Raw genomic sequence first — 12,156 nt, forward strand, 5'->3', positions numbered from 1 at the left:
ACTAGTTTCTTGCACCAGAAATAGTCCAAGTTTTATCAAATTTTCCTGAATGTGTCTTTTATATGTCAAATGCTAACGTCCTAAGTAAAATTCTGCATTTTCTATGATTTATATTTCTTCTCACATGAATGAAAAAACCTAAATTTTGTTCACCGCTCAAGGTAGGTGAACTATAGTTAGAGTTAATAATTACTCAACTAAGGATAGTAAACATGTATTACTTATTTTCTAACTCTTTAAAGAAAAGTGCCCTTTACTTTATGATTAAACACCTCGCACGCTAATTCAGCAGGCTCCGCAGATAGCTGTTGTAGGTAAGCATGCCCGTACACAAACACACAGATGACTACAATGCCACTCATTATTCACAAGTCATTCGATCACCACCTATAACCAAACTGTGAAATAAAAGCAAACAAGATGGGCTGATAGAGCTTTCAAAGGGGAGTACTGATTTAAATGAACGAAAGACTTCAAAAGTTCTTAGAGCCTGTTGTCACAAAGCCCTCCTAATTCCGTGCATCTGTCTCTTTACCAGAACTGAAGTCCCAATGAAATCACTCTTGTTAAACAATAATCCATCTAAAGTAAAAACTTACAGTAAATGACTTTTAAAAGTCAAGGATGCAATTATTTTTATTTCTGTGGCCCCATTTCTAATTCTGAAAGCAACATCTGATCTATGAAGGTTTTGCTTTTCTTGGAGAAAGATATATTGTATTTAGTAATCATTAAAATTGACCTAACAGCATCCAGATCTGAGATTTGACCTGATGGTGAACCAATTTTAATGGTCTAAATATATTAAAGAAAAAATTATTTATCCAAGCACTGCTAAGTGATCATCATTAGCCAGAAACAAATTGTTAAAATTGAGTGGTATTACAGCAATTTAATAATTACTAGACATTCATCAGATGCCTGCATAACGCTTTTTTATGTGCTTAACCTTCAGAAAAACTTGAGTAAGTGGACAGTATCACCCCCATTTTACAGATGCTGGTCTGAGGTTTTCTGGAGGTTAGATAGCCTGTCTTTGACCACCGGTCAATAAACTTCTGGTTAGGTTTGGAACCCAGTTGGACTTGTTTCCCCCATGATCACGCTGCACAGCTTATAGGCCCACCATGTATATAATACCATTAGCATGTATGATCAAGACATAGCAAATGCATGTGGCAATAGGTCCTTTAAACTCTTTGTGTTTGCTGAAATGATTTTCTCTTCTTTCAGATGCCATTCTCACCCTTTCATGTATTCTGATATTTTCATCTCCACTCACCACTCCATAAACACATGTGCACATGTGTGAACACACAGACACATACATACACACATGTGCACTATGCATGCACATACGTCATAGAGTTGGACAGAAGCCATAATTTCATTCAGCGTATTCCATAAATGTACCATCTTCTGAGAGCTCATGAAGTTGTTCCTGTTGTCGTGGCTGTGCTGTCCACTGAGTTTAAAGTCTCAGCAGCTCCTTACAAAGACACTATCTGTAGTCACTATACTTTCAAGATCAGTGCTAGGAGCCCTTTGGTGACATGATAGTAATTTATGTTGAACCACATAGATCTCTCACATGTAAGCAAATAACTTAACACTTGAAACAATTCTAAAGTCACCGAAGTGCAGACAAAGAAAATTAGAAGTGCATGCTTTCAAAATACCAAATCACTTATACTAATATATGCCTATATACCAATATATAAATCAATCAATCTGTATCTATGTCTATCTATCTATCTATCTATCTATCTATCTATCTATCTATCTATCTATCTATCCATCATCTATCTATCATCTATCTTTCTACACACACATATATATATATACATATATATACATACACACATATATATATGAAGGAAGGTCAGATGGGAGTATGAAGTAAATGTTTTTAAAAGGGAAAAAGATGAAGTCAAGAATCCTTAGGCCTGTTTCTTTTGAGTTATTGAATGAAAGAACAGAGGAGGATGGCTCAAAGAGTGCTAACTCTTACTCCATCCAGATAGAGCAACATTGCCAATCTGGACCAATAAGCCATAAGGAGCTAGTGTTGGGGACAGAGGAACTCAGGCGGGCCCTTCCTAGTCTACTCAAGTAACTGTGGAAGTTGCTTTTAGTTTGCGAAAAGGGAGAAAAACACACATGTGCAAGGAAGATGTAGGCAACAGTGTTCCCTTAACCACTAACCTAAACCAACTTCAAATGGCTGTCAATAAATCCAGTGAGCGGAGTCATGCACACGCACTTTTCACACTGCTCGTTTGCTGCTTTCACTTAGGAAAGGTAATCCAGACGGAATGAGGTCTGGATTCATATAGTTTGACTTATTCACAGCTAGCAAAGCAGGGAGAGAAGAGCTCCGTCCTTGATCACAGAAACTTTTACTAAAAGACTGACAACCCGCTAAGTTTCCTCTCACATAGAGAAATCACACACCTCAAAGAAGTTATTAGTTAATGAAGTTTAAAATGTCTAAAACGCTTGATAGGGCAAACTACCTACTAGGAGCAATCCTAGGAGAATCAAGTTTAAAATGAAGAATAATTAGTATACTATTTAATTGTCAGGATAGTGTATTATCTATTTAAAATCCTCACACATGACAGTGGTTTGAACAATGTCTACCAGAAGTATGGTCTAGGCTCTTACCATTTTGGACTATCCCAAGAAAACAAAGAAATCTCATTCTACATTTTAAATTAAAGCAAAATCTATGTTTCACACAATATATAATGGAATGTCTAAATTTTATTCCTGTTTATATTTACAGCATATACATCAAAGTTCAATATTTTTTCTCTCTTGCTAGATGGCTCTGGCCCACAGATGTCTCGTGACGTCCCCTTTTCATTTTCTAAAGAGATATGTCACATTTCTGCTTTAATACTGTGTTACAAAAATGGATGTATTGGTACTGACAGATAAATAGTTGTCCCTGACATTGAAATAAAATTAAAAATAATCCAATTATCTATTTTAAAGGAACATAAAGTTATATTTACTTATTGCGGTGCTTAGTAAATGTTATTTAGGTAATTAATAATTGGTTTAGTTTGTTACTGACTAAGACTTACACTCTGGTAGAACATTGTGAAAGCAATAATTTAGTTTAAAAATAAAGGTGGAACAAATATTTATTATGTAGTAGCACTTTCTCCTGAAGGGTCCCATTTAATACATTTCCAAAGGTGAAGGCTAGTTTTAGAAAGGTGTGTTGGCAATAATCAGACCCCACCTCTCACAAATGAGTGCTCACTGCCCTGCCAGCCAGAAATTATTTTTAATAGGATTTAAAGAAAAGAAGCCCATTGGTAAAGGTTCAAAGTGTAACTAGCAATTACAAGCTACTTTTAAACATTTGTTACTTTATGTGCCGAAGAGAAGTAGCTGTTTCAGACTGCAATTCCAAGTGCAAGGATAAAAATGCAGATGTTGAAACACCAACTTACTTAACATTACTTATACATGTTTTCTCTCTTTGTACTCTGTATTTTGACCTAATAATTATTAAATATGTGAATTTTTAATCAATAAAAAATCATAGTAGCATCACATGTTGTGCTGGAGCAGCTATTTCCTATAATAGGCAGGATAAAAAAGCCCACCTTTGATGTTAATTTGAGTCGCAAAACAATCTGGCCTATCGTCAATATAATGCATAAGTTTCAGTGAAAAGAAAGCATTATATTTTTTCTTTGTGCAACAACACAAAGCCCCATAGGTCAGGCCTTCATGTACTACATAGGTGGGAGGGGGCAGTCCAACTTTATAACTCACACCTATTGTTTGCTTTCTTCTCAACCGCTCTATAGGAAGAAAAAGGAAACATACTGAATCCAGCTTGCAGTTTGTGCCTTAGTGATTTAAGAGGCAGAGTTTTCTAAGTTGTGCCTTTCCTTCCCCAAAGCCTCTGCTCAGGAAGGAGGCCCTCTGCTGCTCAGCCTACGCTGAAGGAGAAGGACATTGCTTAGGGCTGAAGTCACTCGGAGACAGGGAGGAAGTTTATGATGTGATGCTCTGCACTGTGTCTGCTTGGCAGCCAGCAAGTTTGAGTTTTTGTAGCCCGGCTGCCTGTACCTGCCCTGAATACACAGGAATAAAAATCAGCTCTACCCCAGCAACTGTGAGGATGTTAAAAAATATTAAAAGAGTTTATTTCTCTTTCTTTATCCTGAGTGTAATTACCGGATTTTTTTCTCTTTTAAAGAAAGAGCTGAAACTACAGTAACTGAAAGCTTCCCTTTTAAATTCACCAAACCACCTTCCCACCAAGCCATTTAAGTCAAATTGTACATTTACAGACTCACCTACATGAAAGATATAACTTAAAACATCTGCTTAGACACATATGTTTTGTTCTGATATAAAAAGTGTGGCAATTTAAAAAAAATATAGGGCCATTATAATCTTAAACTGTGTGTTCTCCTGTGTGCATTCATTCATTAAAGAGATCGTTGACTGCAATTAAGTAGTCAGTCCTATAAAGCCTTCCTTGTGTGACCATGATTTCTAAAAATAAAATGGTCCAGTGAATATTTCAGCTAAATAACCACATCTTCAAAATTACTATAAAGAGATCCCAAACCTTCAAGTTCCATAAAAATTCAACTTTCCAGAATGGCTTGTCATATACCTTATGGAGGGTCAACAATGAATTAGTATCTGAAAATGAAATTCAACTTTATTACCCTACTAGGCAGATTTCCTTATATTTATATTGTCAAATCTACTGCCTAATTTCATAAAAACTGAGCCCATTTAAGCCAAAGATGCCAATATTTGGGATTTGTAGGATAGATGTGCTCTCTTGATAGCATTTTAACTTACTGAAAAGGTGACAGATATATTTTTAAAGAGCGTGCCGTTTCTGGTTGTTTTTTTTTTCCTTTAAGCAGTTTACATCCTCTAACAAAGAACCATATCTAACACTTTAAAAATTCAACAGGCTAGAAGCACACAGTATCTGTAAACAACGTCCATACACATCTCCATATGTATCTATCTATCTATCCCAAAGTGCAGGAAGCAAACCAAGGGACTCTCAGGATGCAGTGTGGAAAGACCAGGTTCCCACTAGGGACTGCTTGCTTCCTCCAGCCACTCACATAAGGTGAAGGGGCTTTATTTAAATCATCGCATGGCCATTCAGTAAGCAGGCTGAGCACCACTGCTTCATTCATTTCAAATGTTCTGCTTTAAGAATTAATAAAGTCTTCCAAAGGTATCCGTTATTAAAGAGTACCGAGTCCTGCAGATTTCCTTTGTAACAAGTTTACTGCCTTTATCTCCTGTAAAAGGCCCTCAGAAAAATGATTTTCATGTGTACTCTGAATTTTGCTTACAATGATTATATTTTTAAAATAAAACAAGTAACAGAGATCGGAGTGTTGTGATGCAATAGGAATGTATGGCAGATACATTGTAGTGCAAGCAAATGTCACTTGTTTTGCCATTGAAACCAACCATGGGTTTATGTAACAGGTAACATAAACTCCTTTCTTAGCAGGGAAATGCCTTCTCTTTGTGCAGTGAGAGCCAGAGAGTACAGATAATATTATGTCAGATTGTCCCTTTGATATACTTATATTTTACTGTAGTATTCTTTGTCATAGACATTATTATTTTTTAAACAGACAAGGAAGTAGGATCCTAGGGCTACCTGCACAGCCTCATAATGGGGCTGGAAAATGTATGTCTGAAGCGCCTTTGATTTCTATGCCTCAGTACTATATCCAACGCGAAGATGTCAAAATTATTTCAATGTACCTTATAGCTGTGAGCTCAGACACTAAAAATGTTAATTTCTTTGTTTCTTTGCTCTGTTTTGTTTTATGGTCCTTTTTTTAGCACTGAGTATTAAGCGGCAGAAAGGAGCTGCTTTTCAGGGGAAAAAAAAAATCTTTCTGGTTGTCTTTGCTCCCTAACTAGAACAGATCATTACAAATCACTCTGTTTCTCATGGGCCAGTCCCTTCCACACTACAGATTTGCTTCAACTCTCCAGGGGAAGAAATGCGGCTCCTGTGGGAAAGGCCCACCCCTTCCTAGATGTTTGCTTCCTTAAATGAAAGAAACACACCCCTTACATTCTTTGAAATTTGTCCAACAGGCAAAGAATTGTAATGGTACTGCAGCACTGACTAACTTAGGACAAAATAATAGACAAATTGTGCTAATATTCTGTGTACTTTTTAGTCAGGACTCTTTCCTTCTGTCTCTCCCCCCTCTCTCTGTCTCTGTCTCTGTCTCTGTCTCTGTCTCTGTCTCTGCTCTCTCTCTCTCTCTCTCTCTCTCTCTCTCTCTCTCTCTCTCTCTCTCTCCGCCCCCCTCCTACTACCCTCCTCTCTCTGCTCCTCACCCATGCAAGTGCAACAACTAGTTAAGCTCAGGTCTAGCATATGCACTTGGGTACTCAGAATACTGTCTTAGTGAAAGTCAAGAATGTGGTGTGCACATGTGCACTGTGACAGCCCAGGAGGCCCAGAGATGTTACAAGCTTTTGAACTTGAATTTAGAACTATTAGGGGGAATATCCCCTTTCATAACTGCACTAAAGAAAAAATCATAAATTCAAATGGCAATTGTCTTAGGTAGAATTAGAGTTGCTAGAAGTCATAGATATGCAACCATGTCATGCGTGTCTACTATGGGCCTAAGGATAGAAACCTTGCACTAAAATTGATGTCCACTAGTGTGTACCTCATGATAATGCCCTCTGATTGCTGAGAAATTACGTTCTAGTAAACCTCTTTCCACTACACCATAGAGACATGTACTCCCTAATCAAGCTTTTCTTTTGCTATTTTATGAGAAACATGTGCACTTTTCCTTCCTCTTATTTTTTTAACTTTTCAAATGCGATATTCACATAGAAATTTGCATGTGTGAAGACGCAGAGTTAACAAAAGTTGTTATCTCTTGAGGGTTTTCTTAAATGAAACGATGGGTTCTTTTACCATCTTTTTATCTGCCATGCGGTGATGAACTCAACTATCTCATTTCCAGGTCTACAAAATGGAAGACCTGCTATTTTCTCATTTGCAATAATAGAGAAGACAGGGAAGGAGTGCATGAATTTCAACTGGAGCTCTACACTTACTGCATGTAGCGGAATACTGTTAAAAGTCGAAGTAAACCTACACGTGTCATAAATCCACAGATGAAACATCTCATTCACTAAAGTATCCTCCTACCTTATTATAGTAACGCACAGAAAATTAAACACATAAATATTAATTTTATGTATCACAGAAGACGTAGGCAATGAAAGTGCAATGTTTACATTTATGGATGACTCATTAGTGCTTTATTGTGGGAGACACTAGGAGGCACAGTAGGGTAAAAAAGGACTTCAATTTTAAAAGAAGCAAGAAATTACTGCGGTGTTGGACGGGTAGGAAGTTTGAGTTTTTAAAATGCTACAGGTAAAACAAAACTATTCTCTAACAAAAACTATTCTCTGCATTTTTCATAAAGAATGAAGTTTATATAACATTCATAAAATAGAGATATATATTATTCACCAGTAACACCTATCATGATATGTTTTCAATGTATTGAATCATTGCGATGTAGCTACTCATCTTGATGAAGAATATATGTGGTAACAGAACAACACGCAGGATATTGTCAATTATGTGTTTTCTTGTTCAAATTTTCAATACTATGGCGATATAGTAATTTTGGCAAATTCTACTCTGCATTGTACACAACACTTGTGAAAAAGCCTAATGCCTTTAAGCTCTATGGTAAACACTTCACACAAACAGACAAGTTGATATCTGTCCATAGAGAGTTGATGAAACTTAAAATTTAAACCATGAAAAGGAACTACTGAGTGCCTATTAATTGAAAGAACGGAGTTTCCTCCTGTTTGAATGGCTCTCTATAATGACGAAGCAACAGGGTTGTGGCATACTTATCTAGCAATCACTTTGAATCAGAGCGTCTTGCCGTTCCTCAGTAACCAGCTTTTATCTTTAGCCTATCAGAATAACACGTGAACTGTGTAATCTGCCTTTTGTAAGGTGGACAGAGCACTGTTGCTTCAGTTTTGTGACTTGCCTCCGTAATCTGGTTTGATTTCTTAAAGGTGACAAATCCCAGTGAAGAGCCAAGCTTTACTGAACGCAGGAGCAACCATGAGTTCGTGAATTAAAGCACAGGGCTGAGAATGGTATCCCAGTCAGCTCTCCTTCCCCATGTGCTACAGACTGAGCATCCAAGATAAAGCCTTTCCTTTGGTCCAAACCATCACTATATATGGGTAAAAGGAATATGCGTGCTTTATAAGTTTAGATAGTCTTTGGGAGGCATTACTCTAAAAGCTGTTATTTTAAAAAGTTAAAAAAAAATAATTAGCAATCCTTCTGCAGTCCATGTTGTAAGTTTGTGACCTTTAATTATACACTAAATTTCTCCATGTTGTTTTGAATCATGTCCTGAAAACCTTGACTCTCTGTTTAATAACTATTTTTTTGTTATATAGTACAGTTATTACTGTAAAGATTTTTTCGTCCCTTTCTGAGATTTCATAGACTCAAATAAATTGCACAAAGAGTTGGGAAATAAAACCCACAAAATATACTATAATAATCAGAAGAAAGTTTTAAAAGACAATGCTTACATTTACCAAAGTGTTATTTAGCATAGTTCTCTATTAAAGACATTTAAATACAATGAATAATTGTCACTTAGTCACTGAGTAAGGTGAAGGCCAGAGAAAAACTAAAAATATTTGAAAACTATAGAATATGTTGTTCTCTTAAAGGATTCAATTTTCAGGAATCATTAGATAGTTACTTTTTTTTATTAGAATCAGTTAATTTTCTAAAATTCTACAAAATTAACCTGCTTATAGAGCAAGAAATAAGGCAAGTTATAGCTACTCTTTGTTATTGAAGTTTCCTGTAGTAATTTGTATCTCTGCCCGGGGAAAGTTAATGCCCATGATTTCATACATGCTTTAAAAATATGACTAGCTTTGAAAAGGTGGAAAGTTACTTAGAATGATAAGGTCATTTGCTAACTTCCACCAATATCAAAAGCATTATATTAAATTAATAGCACACCTTAACATTACCCTTCAATGCATTCTCATGCACAGCAACTAAGATGCAAAGAGCGTACGGGATGAATGAGGTAGAATACTGCTTCTGATGAGGAGTGAGAGCTATACAGCACATCCCCAAACTGTGGGAACCATAGTCATAGGAACAGCATTGTAAAGAGTTCAGCATGACTCGAAGGAAAGAGATAACTGACAGCGATTGGCCCTTTAACCTGCCTAGGGTACCACATTTTAAACAAAAATTATTATATTGAATATGCTTCAGTGAATACTTTCAGAATAAAGATTGGAATTTGATACAGGATTAAATCCTTCAAATAGTAGAAAAACTCATAGATTGAAGGAATTTTTTTTCCCATTTGAGATGGGACATAGGGACAACTCATCTTACCGACCACGCACTTGCTTTAGGACTACTTTCAAACTCAGTAATTAATATCATGCTTGTAGTAGATGACAATGTGGTTTACTGCCTGCATTTTTGTAACTGAATCAACAGCTACACAAACATACCATTTGTGCCATCCTCATAAATACTGAACTACTTTTAAGACTGGGCAAACTGACGTTATTTTTAAAATTAAATGATTTTTTTAGCTATAGATTGAAAATTGCTGATCCACTTAAAGCTAAAGTCGGTATGGCTGCAAGGTTAAGTGCAGCTCACAGGTGGTCACATCTGATGTCCTACCTAGTAAGTCTCTAGGGGAGGTGGATTATTATGCACCACACAAACATTTTTACTCTGCAACACAATTCCATTGCAAGGTGCCAGTGGAAGGGAGCTGGGTCACTCTTCTGGAAAGGCATGGAAAGGCAACTAGAGTTTTCTTTACAGCACTTAGAGAACACATACAGTCACTACAGATTTCATAAGGCAGTTACCGTTAGAGTTACTATCACATTAACAATAGTAAAATGCACTTTGTGTCAAAGCAATTCTCCTCCGAGGACCAGTTAAAGAATTGGCAAAGAGCCTGATTCTACATACACTGTCAGCATTTACATACCAAGTATTTCATACAGAAGACATCCATTTCAAAAATGTGAGGGAAAAGGTTCATAACTATAGCATCTAGAACAGTTCAAAATGGCTCAGATAGAACATTTTCCTTAAGAATTGGTAGCCTTGTTCTGGAAAGGAAATCACATTAGCGTTGCACTCATGCACTTGCATAATACGCAATAATACAATAAGAAATGTGTCCCATCTCTATAGACTTTCTTTATGGCCAACTTTGTCACTTAGTTTCGTAACTTTCATCCAAAGTCCAAACAGAAGGCGGGCTAAGTGACTTAGCCTTGTTTGTTTTTAAATGGCTTAATATTTCCCTTGATCTAAACAACAATGCACATGCTGGAATACAAACATGAACTGTGCAGTGCACGGGCTCCCATGGCCAGGGCAACTGCTTCTGGTCCCCACCAATTAAACTCTCACAAGCCTGCACTTTGGTGAAAGAAGAGGATGCACAAAAGGTGGCCTCTGGCAGACAGCCCTGCTGTAGCTTAAAGTCATTCCAAGGACTAGTGGTTCAGAATCCAAACCCAGGGCAAATCAGTCTTCTTTGGGGGCAACTCATAGGAACATCTTTCCATAGTGAACTAACAGCTAAATTTTAAGACAGCTACTTCAAGGTCACAGAACAGTCTGTGAAATAGTAAAGTCCACCAGGATCCACATTCTCCACCCTACTGAACACGCTAATGACGTGAACTAACTTCTTGAAACTTTAAACAAACTGATGTGACAGGAACAGTCAGATGTGATTTCAATAGCAGATGGTAAACGGATGCTACCATCTAAAAAGTTACTTTCAGCCACACACAAGGAAATCGTAGAATCTAAAGAAAAGAATGCACAACAAGCCTTAACTTAAGCCTTCCAGAAAGGAGTTGGATAGACCCCGTGTCTGGAAGAGAGCCGTGCAGATTTCAGAGACAATACACAGACTATTTCTATTCTTTTGGTGAAATGTCAGAGGTACTTACATGAAGGAAGACCCGACCAGATTAGTCCTTGGAATATTTTCCTTTCTTAAAAGAGAGGAAGAGAAAGAAAAAAAAATAACAATAATCTTTACTTCGTCCAGCCTTGAAGTACTTCTCCACCTGATTCAAAGCTGCAGGCACGGCGACCCACACAGAACCTTCAAAGTCAATCCAATAGCAGCCCGAAGATGTCTGGGTGTACGCGTGTGCTCAAGTGTCTGTGACTGCGAGGCGAGCGAGCTGAGAGCTGGAGACGAAGTGTGCGTGTGTGCGCGCTCGAGGGGGGGGGAAGGGGAGGGCGCGCGCGGGATTGCGCATTCGCGCGCGCACCGAAGCCGCTGGAAGAGGAGGAGAAAGAGGAGGAGGAGGAAGGTGGAGGAAGAGAAGGAGGAGGTGGAAGAGGAGGAGAAAGTGGCTCTCTGTGGCCGGTGGGATTAAAAGTAGCCAGACTTGTCCAGAAAACTGAGTCCAGGAAGGAAGTGACAGGAGACGAATGGGAAAAGGAGAGCAGCTCCCAGCCTTAGATACGTCCTGTGAAAGAGCGGGGGGTGGGGGGGGGGGGGGAATGTAAGGATACTGGGAGGGGACGCGGGGGCGGCAAGCAAGACTGAGCACATGGGGGTTCTAAGCAGCACGTACGCGCCAGTGCTCCCCCCGTCCCCCAATTCATTTTATTCTTGCCTTTTCCTGGCGCTGCCTTTTCCTTTCCGTTTTTCTATCCCTACCAGCCCAAACCGTTGACTCTCCTCTCGAGCTGGGGAAATCATCAGTTTCACTCTTGCAAAAGGGGGGCGGGACTAGAACCTCGCAGCATTTTAATAAAACAAACATACTGCAGCTCCCTCCTCACCCCTCCAGTCTCAACTAGATTGATAAATTACTCCACTACACTACTTTAATTATGTATATGGTATGCAGAATAAATCACTGAACATCAGTACCTCAATCAAGCACTTTTAAATGATAATTGCATCTTGGTGAATCAATCTTTCCATTCCTGACATTTTGCTAATTTTAGTTTTACGGTGGGGTAATGGCACATGCCATACGCAAACCTAATGACAATTCTTTATTGCA

At 38.1% G+C, this 12,156-nt stretch overlaps 1 protein-coding gene across 2 annotated transcripts in view; it reads right to left on the reverse strand.

The window, feature by feature from the left end:
* Positions 1-11,568, reverse strand: part of Mef2c (myocyte enhancer factor 2C) — a 144,361-nt gene extending 132,793 nt beyond the window's left edge. The window contains exon 1 of one of the 2 annotated variants that reach the window (XM_032899079.1): positions 11,080-11,568. The gene's annotated coding sequence lies outside the window, so the exon portion shown is untranslated. The remainder of the gene's footprint in view (positions 1-11,079) is intronic. The other variant, XM_032899078.1, reaches the window with a different exon arrangement.
* Positions 11,569-12,156: the final 588 nt, after the last annotated feature.

This window comes from Rattus rattus, chromosome 3, assembly GCF_011064425.1.
Source record: "Rattus rattus isolate New Zealand chromosome 3, Rrattus_CSIRO_v1, whole genome shotgun sequence".
Lineage (NCBI taxonomy): Eukaryota > Metazoa > Chordata > Mammalia > Rodentia > Muridae > Rattus > Rattus rattus.